Raw genomic sequence first — 25,704 nt, forward strand, 5'->3', positions numbered from 1 at the left:
AGGCAACGGAAATCGAAGGCCGCAAGGACGGTCTCCGAGCCCTCGCCTGGAAAACTAACGCCAGCGACCTTTCGAGGCGAGGCCGCTGATTCTCGACGTGATGAAGACCTCGCCCTCCAATCGACGCGACATCGGACCAACGGAAATTCGACTACGCCGGCGCCTGTATCCCAGCTGAGCGACTTTTCAATGGACATACCTGTGCTGCTCGACGGTCGCAATTTAACTGCCTTAATAGACACTGGTGCTGACTACTCGATTATTAGCGGACAATTGGCACGTACCTTGAAGAAAGTGATAATGCCTTGGACAGGATCGCATGTACGTACAGCTGGCGGACATGTTGTAACGCCGGTTGGTTTGTGCACGTCCAGGCTACAAATACGAGGCTGCACGTTTTTGGTCAGCTCCATCGTGCTACGTGACTGCTCCCGCGAATTAATTCTCGGCCTCGATTTTCTTCGGGAATATGGCGCCGTAATCGACCTACGGCGACGCTGCATTTCCTTTTCGACAGTCAACGCTACGTCAAGGGACTCCAACCGCCGTACAACCGCCCTCCGTGTTTCCGACGACAGTGTCACAATACCACCTCGTGCAAGTATCCTAATTCAGGTGACTTCCGAAGGAACCAGTGACGGTGAAACAGTGGCAGAGTGCAACGTCTCCCTGCTGCTGGCGCTTGGAATTTCTGTGGCACGAGGCATCATTGACATTCGGAACGGTACAGCCGAGGTCATGATTACAAATTTCACCAATGAGCATCGTCACCTTTTCCGGGGCACTGCGGTCGCCTACGCTGAAGCCTTGGAGGACGTCATTGAGTGTTTTGCCTGTGAAGACAGTAGCCGCAATGGACAAACCGTAATAGATGTTGACATGAACAGTGCACTGCCAGAAGAGAACCAGAGGGCCTTGCGAGAGCTATTGTTTGAATTCAGGGCGTGCTTTGCTCAGTCGTCTAAAGTGAGTCAGACGCCAATTACACAGCACAGGATAATCACTTACGACGACGCAAGACCTATTCACCAACAGCCATACCGCGTCTCGCCGACAGAACGCGCAGCTATCAAGCAGCAAGTGAAAGAAATGATCGACGACGGCGTTATCCAGCCTTCGAACAGTCCCTGGTCCTCACCGGTCGTTCTGGTTAAGAAGAAGGACGGTACGCTTCGCTTCTGTGTAGATTACAGAAAGCTCAACAACGTCACAAAAAAAGATGTTTATCCGCTGCCGCGTATTGATGACTCGCTTGACCGACTACGACGAGCGAAGTATTTTTCTTCCCTGGATTTAAAGAGTGGCTACTGGCAAATTGAGGTTGATGAGCGCGACCGCGAAAAAACCGCCTTTGTCACGCCGGATGGCCTCTACGAATTTCGGGTGCTACCGTTCGGACTCTGCTCTGCGCCAGCTACCTTCCAACGCATGATGGACACTGTGTTGACTGACTTAAAATGGCAAAGCTGCCTTGTGTACTTGGATGATGTGGTCGTGTTTTCAACCAGCTTCTCCGAACATCTGAAGCGACTACGACAAGTACTTGAGGCGATTCGGACGGCTAACCTTACGTTAAAGCCGCAAAAATGCCATTTCGGTTACGAAGAACTAAAGTTCCTTGGACATGTCGTAAGCGCAGAAGGCGTCCGTCCTGACCCTGAGAAAACCGCCGCTGTCGCAGCCTTCCCGACTCCTGCCGATAAGAAAAGTGTGCGGCGGTTTCTTGGTCTATGCGCGTACTACCGGCGCTTTATAGGCAATTTTTCGAAAATTGCCGAACCATTAACTAGACTCACTAGAGACGATACGCCGTTCGTTTGGAGTGCTGAACAAGAATCAGCATTCACAGAGCTTCGGCTTCGCCTGGCATCACCACCTGTTCTTGGACATTTCGACGAGGAAGCCGAAACAGAAATTCATACCGACGCCAGTAACGTCGGTCTGGGCGCGGTACTCGTCCAACGGCAGGAGGGAATTGAAAAGGTTATCCCTACGCAAGCCGAACCCTAACACGCCCGGAGTCAAACTACAGTACCACGGAGAAGGAGTGCCTTGCTGTCGTGTGGGCAATTGCTAAGTTTCGACCTTACCTTTACGGCCGTCCATTCAGAGTAGTGACGGATCATCACTCGCTGTGCTGGCTTGCGAACCTCAGAGACCCCTCCGGACGACTGGCAAGGTGGAGCCTACGTCTGCAGGAGTACGACGTCACTATCGTGTACAAGTCCGGTCGTGCACACGAAGATGCGGACACGTTGTCACGCGCGCCAGTTGAGCCTGCCGCTCAGAGCTTCGAAGAGGACTGCCCTTTCCTTGGCTCCGTAAGCGTAACAGACTTGGCTTTACGGCAGCGAGCAGATGCTCAATTGCGACCTATCATTGAACATCTAGAGGGCCGCAACGTATCACTGCCCCAGCATATAACTCGCGGATTGTCATCCTTCTGCTTACGACAGGGCGTGTTGTACAAGAAGAACGCAGCCGCCAGCAATAAAACTTACCTGTTGGTCGTCCCCGCAGAGCTGCGTGAGGAAATTCTATTTGCCTGCCACAACGAGCCTCCATCGGGCCATCTGGGCATCACCCGAACCATCGCTAGGGTACGAAAGTCTTACTACTGGCCGAAACTTGCCGCTTGCGTTAAACAGTACGTTCAAGCCTGCCGCGAATGCCAGCGCCGAAAATCCCCATCTGTTAAGCCTGCGGGATTACTTCACCCTATCGAGCCACCCAGAACACCCTTCGATCAAGTCGGCATGGACCTCCTGGGTCCGTTTCCCTTGTCATCTTCCGGCAACAAGTGGATAATCGTCGCTACAGATTATCTAACCCGCTATGCTGAAACTAAGGCGCTTCCTAAAAGCACGGCTTGTGAAGTTGCTCAGTTTTTCATCGAGAGAATTGTATTACGCCACGGTGCTCCATCCTGTGTCATCACAGACCGAGGAACAGCGTTTACAGCAAGGCTCCTTGAACAAGTTTTTCAGTTAAGTTACTCCACGCATCGCAAGACAACAGCGTATCACCCTCAGACAAATGGACTGACCGAGCGGCTTAACAAAACGATGACTGATATGCTGTCTATGTACATAGACGTACAGCACAAGACGTGGGATGAAATACTGCCTTACGTAACATTCGCGTATAATACCGCTACGCAAGAGACCACACGATTCACTCCGTTTCGTCTTCTATACGGTCGGGACGTTCAGACGATGTTGGACGCAATGCTCCCATGCGACATTGACAACATCGAGAATCTCGACGAAGATGCTGAGTGTTTCGTGCAACGAGCCGAGGAAGCACGTCAACTAGCCCGCGTAAACATCAAGAAACAACAAGGCGTCGATGCACAGCGCTACAACCGCTGCCACAGACAAGTCGATTATAAACCAGGTGACCAGGTGTTGGTTTGGACCCCTGTGCGCTGCAAAGGTCTCTCTGAGAAGCTTCTCAGTCGGTATTTTGGCCCGTACAAAGTGCTACGACAAGTGAGCGACGTCAATTACGAAGTCCTTCCGGACGGAAGCCAACCACCCCGACGCCGACAGCTACGACCCGAGATTGTGCACGTGGTGCGGTTAAAACCGTACCACACACTGTGACAATGTTTTTTTTTTTACGATACACGCTTCGTTTAGCATCGAGGCGATGCTCTTCAGGGAGGAGGGGCAGTGCCGCGCGCTTGATCTGCCAGCGCAAAAGAGGCAGACGAAGTGGAGCTCCCCTCGTGCCATTGTTCTGTTTTTTGGCTGTGCTGAGCCGACCGCTCTTCGGACTTTTGTGAGGACGCCTTAAAAACGTCTCCTGTCTCTTTAACGTGACAATATATATATATATATATATATATATATATATATATATATATATATATAGACGTAGCGAAGAAGGAAAGCGCACTATCTCCGTAGTAAAACGGAAGCGAGAAAGCACGACGTACGAGGAAACACTTTTATTAATCACATACGTTTCGGCTGGCGGGCCAGCCTTCGTGAGTGTAATATATATATATATATATATATATATATATATATATATATATATATATATATATATATATATATATATATATATATATATATATATATATATTGCATTTTGCGGTGACCTGCGTTTCGTGTTCACGGACTTGTTTGAGGCTACATGTTACTGAATTTAGATAATTCAGCGAAATAATTTCGTTGGGTTACAATGTTACGTCGCTGCTGATCACACCGTCTTACTGCCCCACATCAAACAATTCATTCGTGAAGAAGTTGCGCATCAGCTTTCTCTTGTGGCCGAAGCATCCGAGCCAGTGACCTCGTTAGACCCACGTCTACGCCAGCTCATTGAGAACCAGGTCACGCAGGCACTGCCTCCATCGCCATCTGTCCCTACGCCGCTTACCTACGCTGCCGTCTTTGCTATACCCCCAGCCCCACCTGTCTCTGGCGCATACCGGGGCACCGGGTGCTCCTACCCTACGACGCTGCCTACATACACGGCACCCCATCCTGTTTCGCCCCCTGCACCTTCTGTCGTTAACCCATCGCGCACCTCGGATAATCGACCCATCTGTTTTGCATGCGGTTTTGTGGGACATATAGCACGCTACTGTCGCCGTCGCAACTTCCAGCCTCCAGATCATGGGAGTTCTGCAAATTTCCAGGCTGCCCAGAATCCCCAGCGACCATCTTCTTCCATCACCGACTCATAGTCCCCACGACGCCCTGTCACTTCTCGCCGGTCATTACCACCCCGTCGCCGATCTGTCTCCCCGATGCTTCGGCGCACAAGCCCCGCTCGAGAGGAAAACTGACAGCCGCAGTTCCGCAGGCAAGAACTGCGTCGTTGTCGAACTCTCCAAGACCTCCTTTTTGTCCCCTTAACGAACTTTATGTGCTACTAGAAGGTGTTGCTGTACGTGCACTTGTCGACACAGGTGCCGTCGTTTTTGTAATTAGTGAAAAACTGTGTCGCGATTTGAGAAAAGTTACAACGCCGCTTACGAATCTTACTCTGCGTACAGCCACCTCCCATTTCATCGCGCCCGACGGCTCAGTGCACAGCACGCGTTCTCATTCAAGATGTTTGGTACGCCGTCAAATTTGTTGTTCTCCCATGTTCATCTTACGACGTTATACTAGGATGGGATTTCCTTTCTACCCATCAGGCCTTCATCGACTGCGCTCGTGCTGAACTCATGTTGACGAATTCGTGCCTTGATATCGACCACCACAGTGCCTGAAAGTGTTTGCCGCAGCTGACAACCGCATTGTGCCGTTGTCCGCCGTCATAGTGCCTTTGTTTTCCCCTGCTGCCACTAACTCGACGCTCCTGTTCTAACAAACTATAGCTAGTGTGCACCACCCAACTATCGTCCTCCCGTTTGCCGTCATCAACTTTTCTAATGGTTTGGCGGTACTTTATGCGTGCAACGTTTCTGCTTGTCCACACATCCTGCTACGCGGCGAGTGTCTGGGAAGCCTCGAGACCTTAAATTGTATTTTCGAAGACCCGATCTCTCCAGACAAGCCATTTTTACCGACTTGTGCCATTACACCCGCAACTGACGCTAATGAACCTTTGGATGTATTCCGCAAGTCCATTGATTGCAACCTCACGCCTGGGCAGCAGGAACAGCTGATCAAGCTCCTACAGCGTTTTCGAGCCTCGTTTGACCACAATCAGCCGTCCTTAGGTCGAGCGTCATCTGTTGTTCACCGTATAGACACCGGTCAAGAGACGCCATTACGGCAGCGTCCATATCGTGTGTCAACTACCGAACGCCGTGCCATCAATGAACAGGTTGACGACATGCTGACACGTGGCATAATCGAACCGTCAAGCAGTCCCTGGGCCTCTCCAGTAGTGTTGGTGAAGAAGAAGGACGGATCCATCAGGTTTTGAGTGGACTATCGACGTCTCAACCGAATCACGCGCAATGATGTCTATCCGCTGCCACGCATTGACGATGCCTTGGACTACCTACAGGAAGCCGAATTTTTCTTTTCTTTAGATCTGCGCTCTGGATACTGGCAGGTACCTATGGCAGAGGCTGATCGCGAAAAAACAGCTTTCATCACGCCCGACGGGCTTTACGAATTCACAGTCATGCCCTTCAGCCTCTGCAGCGCGCCAGCTACTTTAGAGCGAATGATGGACTCTATCCATCGATGCCTCAAATGGAACGTTTGCCTTTGTTATTTAGATGACATTGTCGTCTTTTCAACTAATTTCGCAACCCATGTAACCCGCCTCGAGAAAATCCTCGCGTGTATTTCTGCCGCGGGGCTGCAACTGAATCTGAAGAAGTGCCATTTCGCCGCTCGAAAGCTTACGATCCTTGGCCACATGGTTTCAAAAGACGGCATTCTTCCTGACCATGCCAAACTTACAGCCGTTTCAGCGTTTCCCAAACCATCATGAAAAGGCTCCGAAGCTTCATAGGCCTTTGCTCTTACTTCCGGCGCTTCGTCCGCAATTTCACGACGATCATCGCTCCGTTGACGAAGCTCCTCGCCGGCTCTAGACACCTTTCAGCCTGGTCTTTCACCTGTGACGATTCTTTCAATGAACTGCGCTGCCTCCTCACGTCGCCGCCTATTCTGCGACACTACGACCCATCGGCACCCACAGAGATCCACACTGACGCTAGTGGTGTCGGGCTAGGCGCTATTCTTGCACAGCAGAAAGACGGCTTCCAAGAGTACGTGGTTGCCTACGCAAGCCGAACTCTTAGCAAAGCCGAAATCAACTATTCCGTCACTGAAAACGAATGCCTCGCCATTATTTGGGCGATAGAGAAATTTCGACCTTACGTGTACGGGCGCCCTTTTGACGTCGTGACTGACCACCACGCCCTCTGCTGGTTGTCGTCACTGAAGGATCCAAGCGGTCACCTCGCCCGATGGGCATTACGCCTCCAAGAATATAATATTCGCGTGGTCTATCGCTCCGGCCGGAAACATTCGGACGCAGACGCCCTATCCCGTTCGCCCCTACCCCCTGACCCGGACTGCTGCGAAAGTCTAACCTGTGATGCCACTGCCGTCACCATCGCTGACATGCCATCTGAGCAATGCAAGGACCCTTGGGTTGCTTCGATTCTAGACATCCTGGCTGGGCGGACGGCTTCCCCCCCTTCTCGCACGTTGCGTCGGCAAGTCAAGCACTTCACCACTCGTGACGACGTGCTGTACCGACGCAACTACGCACCTGGTGGACGTCAGTGGCTACTCGTGATTCCACGTCATCTGCGATCCGAAATTTGTTCCCCGTTTCATGACGACCCCCAATGTGGCCACGCAGGTTTCCCGAAGACTTCTTCTCGCATACGTCTCCGATATTACTGGCGTGGCATGTACCGTTTTATACGACAATACGTTAGAGCCTGCTCGACGTGCCAGAGACAAAAAACGCCCCCTTATCACGCCAGCGGTACTCTTACCATGCCCATCCCGACCATTCGACCACGTCGGCATCGATATCTATGGTCCCCTTCCCAACACTGCTGACGGTAACCGCTGGATCATAGTTTCCGTCGACCATCTCACGTGGTATGCCGAAACTTCATCCCTTCCCTCGTCTACAGCAAAAGACGTAGCGACTTTCGTTCTTCACAACATCGTATTACGTCATGGAGCACCTCGAGAGTTACTGAGCGACCGTGGTCGCGTATTCTTGTCGGACGTCATCGCAGCATCGCTGCGTGAGTGCCACGTCGTTCACCGCACTACAAGGGCCTATCATCCCCACACCAATGGAATGACAGAGCGCTTCAACCACACCCTTGGTGACATGCTGTCTATGTATATCTCGTCAGACCACTCCAATTGGCATCGAGTGCTCCCGTTTATCATGTTCGCCTATAATACCGCCATTCAAAGCACTACTGGGCTCTCTCCTTTTTTCCTCCTTTACGGACGCGAACCTTCTTGCACTATAAACACCATTCTTTCGTACAAACCTGACTCCTCAGAGTCCACGACTTTGTCTCAAGCCGCTACATACGCTGAAGAATGCCGCCAACTGGCAGGATCATTCACAACCCAAGACCAAGGACGCCAAAAGCACCACCATGACGCATCAAATAACACTACTTCCTACGATGCAACGCACCCGCGACTTTTGAGCGCATGATAGATACCGTGCTGCGCGGCCTGAAATGAAAAAGTGTCCTTTGCTACCTGGACGACATTATTATCTTTTCGTCAACGTTTCCTGAGCACCTAGAACGACTGGATCAAGTTCTGACATGCCTTGCCGGTGCCGGGCTTCAAATAAACACTAAGAAATGCTCTTTCGCTAGCGAATCTATCAAGGTCTTTGGACATGTCGTTAGCAAAGATGGCATCCGGCCCGACCCTGACAAGATTTCTGCTGTCCTTCACTTTCCGCGTCCCGAAAAACCAAAGGAGCTTCGTAGTTTTCTTGGCCTCGCCTCCTATTTTCGCCGGTTTATCCAGAACTTCGCTTCTATTGCTGCTCCATTACACTAACTACCAGACGAGGTTCACTCGTCTGGCTGCATGTCCCTTCTGCTACAGCTGGCCTTTCTACCAAGTCGGTCCCCAAGAATCACGGCTCATATCATGTGCTACAAACAACGTCACCGGTGAATTACCTCATCGAGCCACTGGAACCATCTTCTGACCAACGTCGTCGTGGCCAGGAAATTGTCCACGTCTCGAGACTTAAGCCCTGCTACGACCCTCCCGTGTTTACTTGTCTATAGGTCGCCAGGATGGCTTCTTATTTCGCGGGGGTTAATTGTAATGAATCTGAATAACGAACGCTCTGCTGGTAATGAAGAAGACGATGATCGGTGGTTGCAGTAGTAGCTTGCGCACGCCACTCGCCATTAGCCAGACCTGCCTCTCGATGTACAACACCTCTATTTTAATATATATATATATATATATATATATATATATATATATATATATATGGAACTCTGATTCTCAGGACATGTGGTGAGCCATGAAGGTGTTCGTCCGAACTCCGACAAGATCAGTGCCGTCCGAAATTTCCGGTGCCAACGAATATGAAGGCCGTGAGACGTTTTCTTGGGCGTTGCGCCTACTACCGCAAGTTTATCACCAATTTCTCGCACATAGCGTCGCCCTTAATACGCATAACGAGAGACGATGCTTCATTTTTATGGGGCGAAGAGGAGCAAGCAGCATTTGACGATCTACGACAGCGCCTGCAGAAACCACCTGTGCTTGCTCACTTTGACGAGGACGCTCCTACCATGATCCACACCGATGCCAGCAACGTAGGTTTAGGCGCTGCACTCGTCCAGTGGCAAGACTCAGCCGAGCGAGTGATTGCATATGCAAGTACGACGCTTTCCCGTGCCGAGTCTCATTATTCCACAACGGAAAAGGAATGTCTTGCTGTAGTATGGGCAGTTATGAAGTTTCGCCCATACCTCTACAGCCGTTCCTTCCACGTAGTCAGCGACGACCACTCCCTTTGCTGGCTGACCAACTTGAAGGACCCATCTGGTCGGCTAGCGTGCTGGAGCTTACGCCTACAAGAATTCGATATGACGGTCGTCTATAAGTCGGGACGGCAGCACTCTGATCTTGATTGCTTATCCAGGTCACCTATAAAGCAAGACGATGTCTCTGAAGAGGGTGACATGGCGTTTTTAGGAGTGGTCACACGGTCACCATTTCGTCTAAGCAGAAAAAAGAAAACAACGAGTTGCTTCCTCTATTTATTTTCTTAACGACCAGTCTACAAACGTTCCCAAGATATTTGCAAGGAGCCTGCCATAATACAGCTTGCGCAGTGGTGTCCTACACAAGAAGAACTTTTTCTCCAGCGGAAATGCCCACTTGTCGTCCCGAAATCCATTCGCGATGAGATCCTGAGTGCTTCCCATGATGAGCCAACCTCCGGCCACCTCGGATACACGCGCACATTGGCCAGAATCTAACATAGGTACTACTGCCCGAAGCTTCTAGACACTGAAAAGCATTACGTTCGCACATGCCTTGATTGTCAACGACGAAAATTGCCACCTTTAAAACCAACCGGATTATTGCAACCAGTTCAAGTGCCCACCATGTCCTTTGCACAAATTGGAATGGACCTTCTTGGACCATTTCCGACTTCGCACACTGGACACAAGCGGGTAATTGTAACTGCCGACTATTTTACTCGCAACACAGAAGCAAAAACTTTATCAATCGGAGCCGCAGTAGAAGCGGCACAATTTTTCATTGAAAATGTCATTCTAAGGCATGGTGCTCCTAGAAATACAATAACGGACAGAGGTACAGCTTTCATGGCCATGTTCCTTAAGTCAGTGCTTGAGCTTAGTGGAACAGTGCATCGAAAAACTACCTCCTACCAACCACAAACCGACAGCTTAATAGAACACCTCAACAAGACAATAGCCGATATGCTGAGTACGTACATCAACGTGGATCATAAAAATTTGGACGACATTCTACCATACGTGATGTTTGCCTATAACACGGCGCAGCAGGAAACTACCCGAAACACGCCATTTAGTCTTCTTTATGGCCGTGAAGTGACGACAATGCTTGATGCCATGTTGCTGCATGACTGCGACGATACACGGATGTTCAAGCCTTTACCCAACGAGCTGAAGAGGCGCGGCAGCTAGCACGCGTGCGGATCGCCCGACAGCAGAGTTACGACGCACAACGTTATAACCTGCGACACCGATACGTCACTTATCAACCAGGCGAAAAAGTGTGGGTCTGAACCCCATTTTCGCCGGCGTGGCCTTTCTGAAAAGTTACTGGAGAAGTACTTTGGTCCCTACAATGTTGTACGGCGCCTGAGTGACGTGAATTATGAGGTCATCCCTGACACTTCGTCGCAAAATCACCAGCAAAAAATCAGAAATCGTACACGTTGTGCGGACGAAGCCATATTGCAGTGAGCCAGTTGCATATTACGTCAACTACATACACCGCGTATTTTGTAGTAAAGCATCAGGACAATGCTCTTTATGAAGCGAGGCCAATGCCGCATTCAACCTGCAGAGAAGAGCTCGCGACACAAGAAAGAAAACGAAGTTCTTGCCAGGTCCTCTTTACGAGCACCTTTCATTTTAATTAAAGTGAGCTCTTCTATATCGGACTTCCGCTGTGTCTGCATCGTGACAATATATATATATATATATATATATATATATATATATATATATATATATATATATATATATATATATATATATATATATATATATATATATATATATATATATATATATATATATATATATATATATATATATATATATATATATATATTTATATATATATATTTATATATATATATATATATATATATATATATATATATATATATATATATATATATATATATATATATATATATCCCAAGGCTAAAGCCATCGGTGTTTCCGGAGTAAACTTTTCATTTCACTCTTATAGAGTGGAAAACTTCATTTGGGCTCACAGAAGCTCACGATGATTCAAATGTACAATACTGCGACATTTTTCGATAAAAAACACAATACTAGTGCGTTCTTCGGCGTCGTTCATCGTTGCATGGGCGTAATGGCAACTATTAGACTTAAATAGCGATTGGTACTTAGCGAAAGGCATACAATTATGGACTGTTAGCAATCCAAAGTACTTCTATGAGGGAAAGGAAGAGAAAAGTGAGCCTTGTAACTGTCTGCATCACGGTGCGATACCTCAGCAGTAGCTCACAAGGGATGGGGGTGAGGAGGGATTAAAAGAATTGAATTAAAGGTATCTAGAGAGAGAAAGATGCGCTAAGCCAGCGAGCGAGGCCATATCGAGGAAATATGATAGATAGGAAAGATGTAAACACGGTCACAAGAGTCCAAGGACGGTGCACCACTTGTCGGCGTCAGGAGAATGCGTGGGGCAAGTCCAGTAGGTCAGAGCTACGCTGTCGTCGGATGTCGGTGTCAGGAGATGACGTAAGGCCAGCCCAGTCGGCCAGAGTTACGCTGACGTCGGAGATTGCGAGGGCACAACCGGTCGGCACGGAATCTTGCTTTTTGCTTTTGGTACCTATTCAAGGCCTTCAAAATGTTCCAGCTGCTTTTGTTCGTCTGAGCTTGTTGATATGTCGTACTATTTTGGATCACCTCATGTTATCAATTCGCGATATCTTCATTTTGTATGACTTTTTTGATATACTATCTTGAATCGAAAGAATGACATTATACTGTTGCGCTAAACTCGGAAAGAAACACTATAAGAGAGCAAAAATAAGTTGTAAAGCCGGCTTCGTATTCTTTAAATTCAAGTTTTGCTCTACAACGTCATGTCTTTCCCAAAGTGCGAACTTAACCTAAATATTTGGGTGAGTTTGGTGAGTTCGATGGTATCTGCATGTTACACCGCCAATGTCATCGAAAGACGATAGTCCTGCGTTTGGAGAGAGCGAACAAAACGTTAATTTGATGTTCTGCGCAAGAAAATTGGTGAATGGTATTTTGGAGGCGCTGCATTAGAGTGCCTCGAGCGTGGAGCGGAGGCGAACGAGCACATCATCACGTCACACGTGAGAGATGAGCGCTACCTGGCAGTTATCTCTGATGTGATAAGGTGTAGAACGCAAGGCGGCGGGTAGGGGCCACCACCGTGTCGTCTTAGCAAAGCGTTGGAAACACTTGCCGTTTCGTGCAAGCGTTGCATGACCAGCGCAGCATTATCAAGGCTACGATCCTTAATGTTACTTATGTATGCCTTTTCCAGTAAAAAATACACATATATAATGTTGACGTGTTATGGTGCCTCAGATATGCACAATCATTCCAATTGACAATCGCACAAGTATGAACGCTAAACCTTGTGCAATATTGGTGGGCGCTGTGGATGGGGGTCGGCCGTTTGGAGTATCTGTCGGTCACTTTGGTTCCGTTCAGAGTATTGTTAAGGGTGGACAAACAGATAAATGTACAGACAGACAGACAGACAGACAGACAGACAGACAGACAGACAGACAGACAGACCAAAATTTTTTCGTCGAAGGTTCCTAAGAAAAACTATCATCTTTAAAAACTAATTGTAAAACGAAGACACAATAAAAAGTGAACTTGGACACAAATGAAACAGGTTAGATGAGACCATGTTGGTTGTTTTTGTCACGACTGTTGACACAGTGCTGGTTTAATGAAAGTAGATCACTTTGATTGAAAGAGATGCAGGATTTGGCTCCTTTTAATTATAAAGTGCTTTTATTTCAATAGCAAATATATGAACAGTCTCAGCTGGTATTCGCCATAGCCGCCATCGTCATTCACGTGTATGTATATAAATGTAGATATAACGGTGAATGATACGCTAGTCTACTTTTTCTGCGGGGTGAACATCGCTTCTCCAGCCGTGGTAATTTTCGCGAGCACTTACCTTGTGAGCTAACAAAGGGAGGGGGGCGCTTATGGTTGCCGCGCCTTTTGACCTTACAGAAGGCGGGAGCTTCTACGGGCTGCGTTCTCCACACGAAAAAAAAAAAAAAAACGGTGACAAAAGTGTACCTGGCGTAGCCATGTTCTCTTAAGGCGCGTTTACACTAGAGAGACAGGACAACAATTTTGGTCAGCCAACTGTCTTTGAGGGTGTCTTTTGTCGCTATATTTGCACTAAAACGACACAAACAGTCCACCGATGGTCTCTGGAAGACTCCGTACGTGCTTTGTCGTGCTCACAGCTTTTCGCTGGCCAATTCTGTAGTCACACTGTAGGCACACGCAGTGACACCGACAAAACTTGTACACCTGCACTGCATTTCAGCCATGCCCACTGCTCTGCCATTCTCCCTCTCCGGCTACGCGGTGCAGCCCCCGCCATAATCCACAGCGTCGAGTCAACGGGGTGGAGATACACAAAAGTGAAGCGAAGAAAAGACTTCCGTGTGGCGTGCAACATGCCTATTCAAACGCCGTGGAAGCCTGAGAGGGGACAATGTTATGTCTCCCCAGGACGTTCCCCTTCATGGTCATTTGAAGCAAAAGCATGAGCAAATTTTCGCTCAGCTGAAGATCTCCCGACGACCCGCCGACGACAGGTCTGCCGTTGTGTTTAGTTGGTGTTTTCGTTCTGCCATTATGTTACACTACGACGACATGCTATCTTTTGAGGAGTCGTCGTCATCGCCGGCCTAGTGGGACCATGGGGTCTGGCGACTTTGTCAGTGGGTGACTCGTCTGCCTGTGGTCTGCGTCTGCCTCATGTCTTCGTCGGGGTCGTGTCAGTGTCATGTTGCTCTAGTGTAAACGGGCCTTTACAGCAGAGTTGTGTACAGTTACGTGAGATCGGATGCAAGCCTTGCTTTGTAAAACATTCGAATGTGTTTCGATCGCATTCATTGCTTCGGCCCTTTTAGTGAAACTGTGACTTTTTCTTTAGTTCACATTACCATGAGGAATTGAACCATATGACTCCAGCTACTTCAGAAGTTAAATATGCGTAGGCTTTATACTCCCGTGAAATTCAGCTCACTTCTACTTCCTGCATTTAGTTCTTTTTTAAAAAAAAAAACTTCACATATATTCTATCCGCATGCCGGTTCCTCAATGCCAAGGAACGCTTAAAGAGGAAGGAAGAAAAGTTTTATAGTTTTATCCGCAGCTTTAGAAAAATAGTGGTAAGCAAAATGCTTGAGAAATCAATATTACTCGAAGTTAATGACTTTTAAAAGCAGTGACATTAGCCATAATTTCTTTTCTTGGAGCAGGGAGGCAGTAGGTCCAATTTTTGCATGCACGCGCGTGCGTTTGTATGTGCGCGCGTATATAGTATATACAGGTACAAAATGTAAAAACTTTGGAGTGGAGGGAGGTGGGGTCTTCCAAACAATCTCCCTAGTTACGCCCCTGAGTGGAATGGTTTCAGCTGGCTAGGAAAGCAGATTTTCACATTTTTTTCTGAACTCGAGATGCGCGTATCGCACACCGAGTAATGTTATACCCCTTTCAGCAAGGGTACATGCGAACTCCATTTACCCGCCTCATCGTTACGTCAACGGAGGATGTCACATGTTCTTACTTACGTCGTGGAGGTTAAACGGAGTGTTTCGCGAAGGGAGTTCAGTGATCTCAATTAGTGGCGGAATATAGTACTCTTGTCCACAGTATTCTGCAAACACAAAACAGCCTCAGTCAACAAAACAATGAGTTTTATCAATATCAAAAATTTTTTCAATACGTATTCTGTTTATAACATGCTCTTTTCCTCGTGAAAAACCATTGTGGCGCCATTTTGAAAAAAAGATGTCTATGAGTCCATGTGCACTGCTGCGATAGCTGTGCTCATCCGATATTAGAAAAGACAACATGATCTAGGCGGTAGCGCAACTTCATATGTTTTAAAATCAGTGCACGTAGAGAAAACACGTACTAAAACTATAGTTACAGGTACGCTAACATAAAGAAAATGTACAGTGTTGCAAGCACACCTGTCAACGTTACTGCCAACATGCTTTCAGGTACACGTTTAGTTGTGAAAGCGAAAACATTTCTGTTTGATGTGAAAAAAATTATAATTTTATATTCACACTGACAATTGAAAATGTTATCAGCGTGACTATACACCAAATTTTTCATGCAGACGCAAGTGCAACAGCACCTAGTGGACCCCTTACGGCTTCTGTTAAAGGTCGCAAAATTGTCTTGTGACATGCGTACAACTTCATCTCTACGAAACTTTGTCGTTTTACACTGATGTAAATTAACGGAGTTATGTGATGACCCTCTGACAAGGGTATAAAATTGCATCACTCTCCAAACAATCACGAAAAGCAGACGTCAGAACATGTTTTTGAGCTTGGCTGAAATTGCGTTGCATGACGTCAACTATTCGCGATTTCTCCCTCCCATAACCTTCACTTCAGCTGTTATGCGTATCATGAATTTAACATGAATCATTGTATCAATAATAATGACTGCTGGGGCCAAAACCACAGTACAATTATGTAACACGCCACATTGGCTTCCTCTGGATGAATACGACTACAGATTCTTTAACGTGCACCAAAGTATAATTATACGAGTGATGTAGAAATTCACTCCTATGGGAATGCGTCAGCCAGGGCCGAGAGTCAAACTGACGTCCTCGAGCTTAGCAGCGCAACACAAGGCTTTCTGATTTTATTGACTAGCAGTTTTTGCCTTGACTCACTTGTTTTTCTAGCTGACTTGAGTGAAACTGAGTAAGTATAGTCTGCACACATTACCTTCAAATACACGGTCCCATAAATGAGTTTCCATGGCGGTATATCAGCGCAATTGAAGCTTCACTATTGCAGTGGATTAAACCACCGAACTTTTAGCCCGGAAAACGAGCCTCGTGCATTTTTTTTGTTTTCTCAGCCTTAATTGGCAACAGTTTATTTTCATGCCTCTTCCGCATTCACTGAAGGCAAATTGCACGCAACTTTTCTGCGCGGTACTTCTGAATGACAATCCATATATTGCGAATTATTATTATTATTATTTTATATTATTGTTATAATTATTGTTATTATTATTGTTATTGTTGTTGTTGTTGTTGTTGTTGTTGTTGTCGTTGTTGTTGTTGTTGTTGTTGTTGTTGTTGTTGTTGTTGTTGTTGTTGTTGTTGTTGTTGTTGTTGTTGTAGAAGCAGCATAGGAACTCCTGCTCTGTTACCGCTGCCTCCATAACACCATTACACAGTTCATTGATTGATTGATGATACATTTGTGGGGTTTAACGTCCCCAAAACCACTATTTGATTATGAGAGACGCCGTAGTGGAGGGCTCCGGAAGTTTTGACCACCTGGGGTTCTTTAACATGCACCCAAATCTGAGTACACGGGCTTACAACATTTCTGCCTCCATCGGACATTACACAGTTCATGTATTCAAATAAATAAATATATAGGCGATAGGAAACACCGTCAAGAACAGTGACATAGCAGTGAGTTGATGCGGAAACCCTAAAGTAGCGTCGTCAAAGCTTCTTTTTCTTTGTTTTCCTTGTAGTTTTGACCATGCTAACTCTCGCAGCACAAGCGATGTACCTTGTTTTTAAGGGGCGAAGCACATTAAGGGTCTAGGCTTGTCCATTGTTGTGCGCTGTCTGTGCTGACGGTGAAGGCGACGATAACGCTGATGACGATGAAGAATAAGGTCCTTTCAGACCACACATTCTGTTTCTGTCATGGATAAAAACAAACGTGACCACGCTCTTGCCCGCGGAAGGAAACGCCGACAACAAGCTACCCCGGAGGCAAGTGTTTGAGAAGCAGTGGCAAAGCGGCAACGTCGACAAGTTGCTATCCTGGAGTTGAGGGCGCGGGAAGCGAAGACTCCAAGGCAAAAACACTTTACATATATGCTGTACACACGCATTGCCGCTCATTTACATGCGCGAGTGGGCAAGAACTTCCCCCGGTGCTTCGCCCGCTCTTCATGATTCACATAGTAAAGATGCCTCCCGCCCCCTTTTTTTTTCATATTGCGGAAAGGCACTTTTGCACTAGTTTCCGACGACTTGAGCTTTCAATTTTATAACGAAGGTGGTAATCGACAGCAAGCGTCCTACGTTCCAAAATCTACTTATTTAAGTGCTCGATGTACTTGAAAAACTCCTAGGATTCTGGAAGGAGACAGAGTGTCTGCGACGTGCTCATATATTACCAGCTCGTGATGAAGCTGCTTGTAAATAGGTGCCTCGCGTTGATGGCAGAAACAAGCAAACAAACCGTGTGCTGCAGTGTTGGCTTACTTACGAAAGCTTTGCTGAATACCTGGTTCTGTGCAGTGCTTTGTAAAGAACTTGAGTGTGCTAATCCCGCATTACCGACAACTCTAATACTATGGTGTTTTTTATCAGCTTCTTAACCTCTATCATACATCACGCATTTATAATAGCATTCATAATGTGTCCAAATAGCCCCGTCAGCACCGATTCAAGGCAACAGCGAGAATAAACTATATATTGTCGAACAACGACTCAAATATATGTAGTCATGAGGCAAAAATGACACCACATTTTATTGATGCTGTTCGCCTATCAAATTTTGTGTCGTGGAGACGTCAAAACCGGTGTCTATGTCTCTTTTTTTCTCCCTATAACACACGCACACACGAACGAACGCACGCGTTTAAACTGTTTATGAAAACGCATATTTACAGTTTCATGTTTTAATGTTTATTGCGAGAGCAATAGTCTATGGAAACTCTCGGAAGGTTCTTGCCGCCCCCGTTGGCGTCGCCACTGCCATCATTTTTTATATAAAGTCCGAATCGATAACATCCCCCCACGCATCGTAGGTTCAAAGCGTGAGTAAAAGCTCGTGGGCACTGGAGATGAACGCGGCTGAAGTAGAGATGAAAATAGCCGGCCAAAGTTCGTTCCATTAAGGGCGCGTGCGGCGTCGTCCCGCGTGCGAGGCGTGACGTTCATTGCTGATCAAGCAGGAAGGAAACGGCCCACCCGTCTTTCATAAGAGGGGGGAAGACATTATTGAAATCAAAAAGGGTGAAGGGTGGAGTTAAGTGACACAGTAACTATCTGCATGAAAGGACGCTGTGGAGGAGAGGAGAGGAGGTACGTCGCTCGAAGGGCGTGGTCGCTGGCGCGCACTATCTCGCCAGGCATCAGGTGACGTCTCGTAAACTTGCTGTGCTTTCAACGCTTACTTAAAGTGTGCAGAAATGACAGTCCAAAATCGCTTCGGTTCTTGGTGTGGGCGTAATACCTCAAACCAGTTTGTGGATTTATGCGAGATTGGATCTAAATGTTTTAGCTCTTGGCCTTATAATGATGACGATATGTGGGACTTTATGTCCCAAAATCACCGTATGATTATGAGGGACCCCCGTATTGCAGGGCTCCAGAAATTTGGACAACCTTAGTTTTTTTTAACGTGCAGTCCAATCTAAGCCCACAGGCCTACAGCATCTTCGCCTTCATAGAGAATGCAGCTGCCGCAGCCAGGGTTCGATCCCGTGACCTTCGGGTCCGCAGCCGAGTACCTTAGCCACTAGACCACCACGGCGGGGCTCTTAGCCTTATATACTTACTACAACATTAGACTTTGTTGTTATTGCATTCATTGCTTCGCCCGAAAGGGAAACTGATTTTTCGTGTATTTATTTTTATCAGAGCCAAGTACAGGAGAAGCGTGTGCTTCAGCGCTGGACTCTCTATTATCCTCATTGCATCTATTATCGTCACGGCACATTTCTTACCAATTTACGGTAAGAATTTGAAAGTCCTTGATGAACAGACGGAATCTGGTGCAGTCCAGCCCACAATGCGCGAGAATATACAGTGGACACTTAGAAGGCTTAGACGGCTAACACATATATTCTAGAGATATTTTTGTCATCTTCATGCTTGTGGCCGCGTAAACCTGACGCCTTTTTCGGGCTCTTACAGTATGCAACCACGTTAGACATGGTGGTTCGCTCAATCAAGTTCACTATTCGTGGCTGTTATCAAAGTAATACCCTTGTTTGTAACAAGAGTGCATTTCTGTCAGTTCTGACCATTGTGTTTGCCAGTGGTTTCTACATAGATGCACACTGGCATAGACGTGGTAGTATCACGATACTGGTGGCATGTGTTACTTTCTTCATTGTCACCCCCTTGAAAGTGTAACAGCTTACCAGTACCTGGACGTCCACAAAACTAGCACTTTGCCCTGGAAATCACATACGGGTCATATAACATCTGAGGCTAGCAAGAGTCTGGGTTACCTGCGAAGGAAATTCTTTCTTGCTCCATTGTCACTAAAATTATTACTATACATTACGTACATCCTGCTTTAAACGGAATATGCTTAATCTGTTTGGGACTCTGATCAGGTAACATTATCTCACATGTTAGAATCTGTTCAGAACCATGCAGCTTGTTTCGGTCTGCCTAATTACCATCGATCAACTAGTGTCACCCTAATGAAGGTATCTCTAACCCTGATCTCCTAGCTATCCTCCGAAAGTGCAGTTAGAGTTGTCGTTTTTTTATAATTTTTATCACAATCTGATTCTTCGTGGCAGAATAAAAAATAAATGGCCATGGGCCGGGCATGTAGCAATTAGACAGGATAACCGCTGGTCATTAAGAGTAACTAACTGGATTCCCAGAGAAGGCACGTGGGTTAGGGGGAGACAGAAAGTAAGTGGGCAGATGAGAATAATAAGTTTGCGGGTGTGAATTGGCAGCAGCAAGCACAGGACCCGGTTAACTGGCAGAACATGGGAGAGGCCTTTGTCCTGCAGTGGACGTAGTCAGGCTTATGATGATGATGATGAAGATCCTTCGTGCCCTATTAATCGAACCTGCTCTCTTCATTTCTCGCCGTCGGAATCACCAACAAAGGTTACAGAGCCTCCTTGCCAGACAGTAGCATATGCCCAATCACGTCTCCGAAGAACTTCTAATGATTGGAATTTTCTGCCTGCATTGGTTACAAGCATCACCGACTCCACTAACTTTAAGCATATCCTTAAAACAATCATTGCCTAATTATCACCTTTTATGTTTTTCTTAACAATTACTGTATTTTGCGTATTGCCTTCACCATATAATAAAAGTAAAAGTATTCTTAATTTGTTCTTTCTAATTAATTATGTTAAGTTTTATGAAGTTGTTAGATGTACTCATTTTGTACCTTAATCAGTTGCTATATCAGTGTGACTTGTGCTGTGCATTCCTTGCTTTTTATTGATGTACACTCTGATGCCCGTTCTTTTCTGAATTGTACTTTTTACCATGAGAGTAAAATAAATAAATCAGTATTCTTAATACGAAGATCACAATACCATGGCCTTATCTACGCTGATAAGACAGGGTGGCTTTTATTTCAACACAATTATTTGATGTTTTATTTATTTTAGTATCATATAAATTGCACGTTAATTGAAACGCGCAGCTTGGTTCAAAGCTCTATTGAACTTCATATGCGCAAAAAGTATTAGCATGTTTGGAATAAAAGCAATATGGGATAACAACATGAATAAGCGTGCCATCGAAAAGCCTGAAAGCATACGTTCATCTGCAATAAGCCAATCAAAAATTATCTAAACTACGAAAAAACTCATTTGAGAAGTTTCTTCAAATTCCTGTATTTTTAAAACAAGTACACAACAAAATACTACACATTTGAGTGTCTGAAACGTGGTTTGTGCATCTGCCTTAAAGTGCCATCACAGATGTCAGACCATCGAAGTCTTTCTTGGTATTTTAACTGTTATATTTGTTTTGTTGTGTTTTTCAGAAGAAAATGGTGAAATTTCTGAATGTAAGTGAAACATTGCATTTTAAGAACAAGAAAGAAACAATAACTCCCTGCTGGGAAATCTTATTGTGCGTAATCATTGTGTACAATTACTTACGAGACCCAAGCTTTGCTTCTTAAGACTGGCTAGAAACTTCAGTGTTTTTTTGTATGCCTCTGCATTTTTTCTTTCTTTACAATAATTGTTCCTTTTGGCTTTGATATCTTTAATTCTTCCTATTTTTGGCTGCGCACGCATGACGCTATTTCCGTAATATTTTTGTGCCAGGGTTTGGAAACGTTTATGGAGGGTGTGTACAGTAATGCTTTGTTTTTGTACAAACTGAATGGTACAACTACTTTATGCCTCAACTGTTGTGGCTTGCTTTCTTTCTGCGGTTACTTTAAAGTATCGCTACTTGTTCCGGCAATTCTACTATGCTGCTTTCTTTTTTTTAACCGATTGTTTCTAGTTGCGCTGCACGCTATTAAAAACCCACGCATGCTTTCCCAGGAGACAACGCCAAGGAATGTTCTATTTTTAAAATTTCCAGGCAAGAACTCCCTGTATACTGGCAGGTTGTCTTATACATAGTGTACAGCATTCGAGAGAGTAGCTCATGATGTGCGTATTATTTTGCTTTGAATGAACAATGCAAACACCTCCACGGGACCTTATAGCGTTAACGAGACACCTACTTCCATGACACGTATGCTATGACGATGCCTCAGTGAGTCATATTTCTTTAGAATCGTCTGTTTGGTAACGCGCAAGGCACTACTAGAGCTCTGTCTTGTTTTATAACTTTTCTCAAAAGGTAATTTAACCGCTACGCAGTCGATTTCGTTCTGTCTGTGCATCCGTACACAGACTGTCAAAATGAGAATTCGGGAGTCGGATATGCGTAACAAAAAGAAATATATGCGTGTAACTGGAAACAAATACTACAAGAGGGAATCAGAGATACCGTGTGCCGTCATACTAGAATTTGAAAAAAAAACTATTCCTTGATACAGTCCACACTCTTGTGCAGTCAATATGCTGGCGAAAGTTCGTATATAGAGCTCATTGGTGTATTGTATGTAATGTGGGTTCTCGATGTAGAAAGTGCCACGCTTTTGTAGTAAATGAACACAGTAGACACGGTCAGACCAAACCAAAAATACATTTATTTTTAACTACTTTGAAAGGACGATATCACCCGCCAAATTATTATATCAATTGTGATCAACAAGCTAAAATTACCTTACAAAATATTCTATAACACTCAGGAACCTAACAAACACAAGGTGACGTCGCCGATGCTTGAATCACCACGAAGGCCCACGGCAAACGACCCACGGTGCCGTACACCGTGGATCCACCGCAAGAACCAACCATTAGTGCCAACCGCCAAGCGCCAAAGAGGACCGCTCATCTCTCATGTGCTGCCACCCAGGCTTACCGCCAGGCGTCACTGCCAGCGCCACCGCAATAACCTTGAAAATGATAGTGGTAGTAAGCCCACGCGTGCACGACGCCACCTACCGCTTGATAGTTGTGACACGAAATGCGGCCTATGCTCGAAACACGTATGTCACGTGACGCAAACGACCTTACACCCCCCAACCGTAATTCAAATCATATCCCGAAATAAAAAACATAGAAAAAACAGCTGCACTAGCTCTAATAAAAGAAAACATGTCCCTAAATAATGTCCTTGCACCACGATGCCACCGCCAGTTGGCACTGCTGCACTGTCCGGCTCAACGACTTGACCTCAGAGCCAGTCCCGCAACGACAACGTTGCCGTCAGTGCAAGGAACCGTCACTCGCGCTGACATGTCTTTTGGATGCGACCTGCACTGACGAGGGCTCCGGACTGTAGGCAGTTGCGCAGGTGCCAGGCATGTCCACCATCTGATTTCACGGCCGCATTCCTGGCCAACGGCGAAGACGATGTTGTTCTGATCAGCCCCCGTGTCTTGGTCCAGCTTCGACGCGTAAAAGGATTTCGACTTTGCCGCGCTTACAGAGGTATGCAGAAAACGACAGCACAGAAACCTTTTTAGAACTGTCAGCTCGTCTCAAGCCCTTTATGCTCGCACGGCCGACGGAAGAACGCACAGACCGGTCCCCTGTGTGTTCTTGGAGTGGTTGGAATGAACCTGACAATGAACCGAGTGCCGAAGGAACCATAGTGTCTTTCGACGTGTTCTTTCCCTGCGCTCCACGGAGTGCCCGGTGGCAAGGCCTCCTCGATGAGTCTCCTTGAACCTTGTCAAACCAGAGGAATCTACTCTGCGCGTGAGCTCAAAATCAACATGCCATGCCAGCTGTGCCTTGCTTTTCATGCGTGCTCTCCCTCCCTGTAAGACGATCGGTGCGTGCCTTTACCCTTTCCAAGGAGGGGTTTGGAACTTCGCCCCCTTTGTGAACGCAGTAGTTCGTGAGCACAGGGAAAGACGACGATCATATTGGAGGATGCTGGACTTCATTGTCTTCCCTCGGGTAATCTTGGGAAGACGCAGTGTATAAAACGTGAGCGCAGAGCCGCTTGGGGGGCTTTTTCTTGTTGTCATTTATCATGCTACCTAACCGTTTAAATACAGTAAATAAACGTTGCAATTTCGAGCTCTGCCTCCTCGGTTCGTCTTCGCCCTGGCTCTTGAATGGCTCCGAGTCCTGTCGGAGTCCCCCAGTCACAACAATGTCCAGAAGACAGCCAGCCGCGGGTTACATCACTCCCGCAGCGCACACTCATAAGACTCGATAGAACAATAGAGTAGGGCATTGGAAATAGAGCTTCGGGCTCCTCGCCCACGTGGTACAATGGTACGCAATGCTAGCAAATACAACCGCGGTGGCCAAGACGGCCAGCAAAAAATATAATAACGGTCACTTTTTCTAGCTCGTGCATCGCAACACAAACAAGTGAGGGAACTTAGCTTCTATTAGCGCGGCACATATGAAAAGGAAAGATGAAAGAATACAGAGACGTCAAGACAGGTAGGCGCTAAACTTCCAACTGTTTATTTCATGCCCTTGACACCCATCTTATACATGCGTAGAAACACGACTCATCTTGCACGTGGTGTCATCCCAAGAAACGTCATTTCCTTATCTGTCAAAGCAATCGAAGGTGAGCTCACACACAAGTTTCCCATTTTTTCTATTGCCTCGGCTTCTTTGATCTCACGTGTCAGCTGATTGCGAGACCTGCTGATAACGGTGCAGCTATACAGATCAGGGGAGCATCCACACCCCTTGCAGTGCGCCGCCAAGAACCCTCCCGCTGAAAGTTTATTTCTCGCGTTGTAAGCATGTTCCCGTAGTCTATCATTAAGACACCGCTTAGTCTGTCCTATGTAATATTTTCCACACGATAACAAGAACATGTACACAACGCAACACACACAATCTACATATCTAAACTGATGTTTCTTATCACATACTAAGCGAATAGAACTAAATGGGCAGGTCAACTTGCAAAGCTCCCCTAGTTTTTTGGGGGCTGAAAACACCACACGTACGTGAGCCCGCTGGGCTACCTTCTTCAAGTTATGAGAGACAGTGTGCATATACGGGATTACGCCTATTCTGCTGCCCGAACACTCCAATACTTGTTGCCTATCTTTCTGTGAAGCTTTGAGGATACGTTCAGCTACAGAGACCTGCAGCAGAACAGGGTACCCTGCTTCGGTGAGACGCTTACACTGAGTCTCGAAACTGTGTGCCATTTTGTGATGACACGATTTTGCTAGGGCGTTTTTAAAACACAAATTTGCGATTCCTCTCTTAATAAGCTTTGAGTGCGCCGAGACAAAAGAAAGCAGAGGCTTATTTGCCCGTGGCTCATACGACCAGCAAGTGTGATTTTCCAGAAAAAACAACCGGATATCCAAAAACCGCAGAGAGGCACCTTGGGGAAGCTCGCAAGTAATTTCAAGGGGTGCGAGACATTCCTTAATCGCTGGTAACACTTCTTTAACCTTCGCTTCTAGGTCAACTGGTGAACAGTCCATCAAAAACAGGAAATCATCGACAAAACGAAAAGATTTGCACACTGGAGTGTCGTTTAACATTGAGGACAAGGAAGTGCTAAGGCTGGATAAAAACAGATCACTAAGAATGGGTGCTATGCACGAGCCGATGCATACACCGTTTTTTTGCAAATACAACGCGTTGTCCCATGAGATAAAAGTAGAGGAAAGGTAAAAAGATAAAAGTTCTAAAAAATGACTCATGGATAATGAAGCTTCATTTTGAAAGCGCGTGACACCGTAATCATCTATGGCATGTTCAATAGCAGACAACAGAGCACCATGAGGTATCGAGTAATACAAGTCTTTTATGTCCACCGAGAAGGCTTGGTACCTGTCATGTGTGTGGTTATTCAAGAAATCAATTACCTGATCAGAGTTCCTAATCAAGAAAGGATCATTAACGGGTAAACAAGCAAGCTTGGCTTGAAGAAACAAAGCGACTGACTTTTGCCATGTGTC

General features: G+C 46.3%; 1 long non-coding RNA gene across 1 annotated transcript in view; it reads left to right on the forward strand.

Moving 5' to 3' along the window:
- The window catches only part of LOC142777070 (uncharacterized), a 40,111-nt gene extending 18,830 nt beyond the window's left edge, over positions 1 to 21,281 (forward strand). The window contains exons 3-4 of the long non-coding RNA XR_012887912.1: positions 19,104 to 19,198; positions 21,220 to 21,281. This is a non-coding gene — a long non-coding RNA (uncharacterized LOC142777070). The remainder of the gene's footprint in view (positions 1 to 19,103; positions 19,199 to 21,219) is intronic.
- The last annotated feature ends 4,423 nt before the right edge of the window (positions 21,282 to 25,704 follow it).

Source organism: Rhipicephalus microplus, chromosome X, assembly GCF_043290135.1.
Source record: "Rhipicephalus microplus isolate Deutch F79 chromosome X, USDA_Rmic, whole genome shotgun sequence".
In the NCBI taxonomy this organism is placed as follows: Eukaryota; Metazoa; Arthropoda; class Arachnida; order Ixodida; family Ixodidae; genus Rhipicephalus; species Rhipicephalus microplus.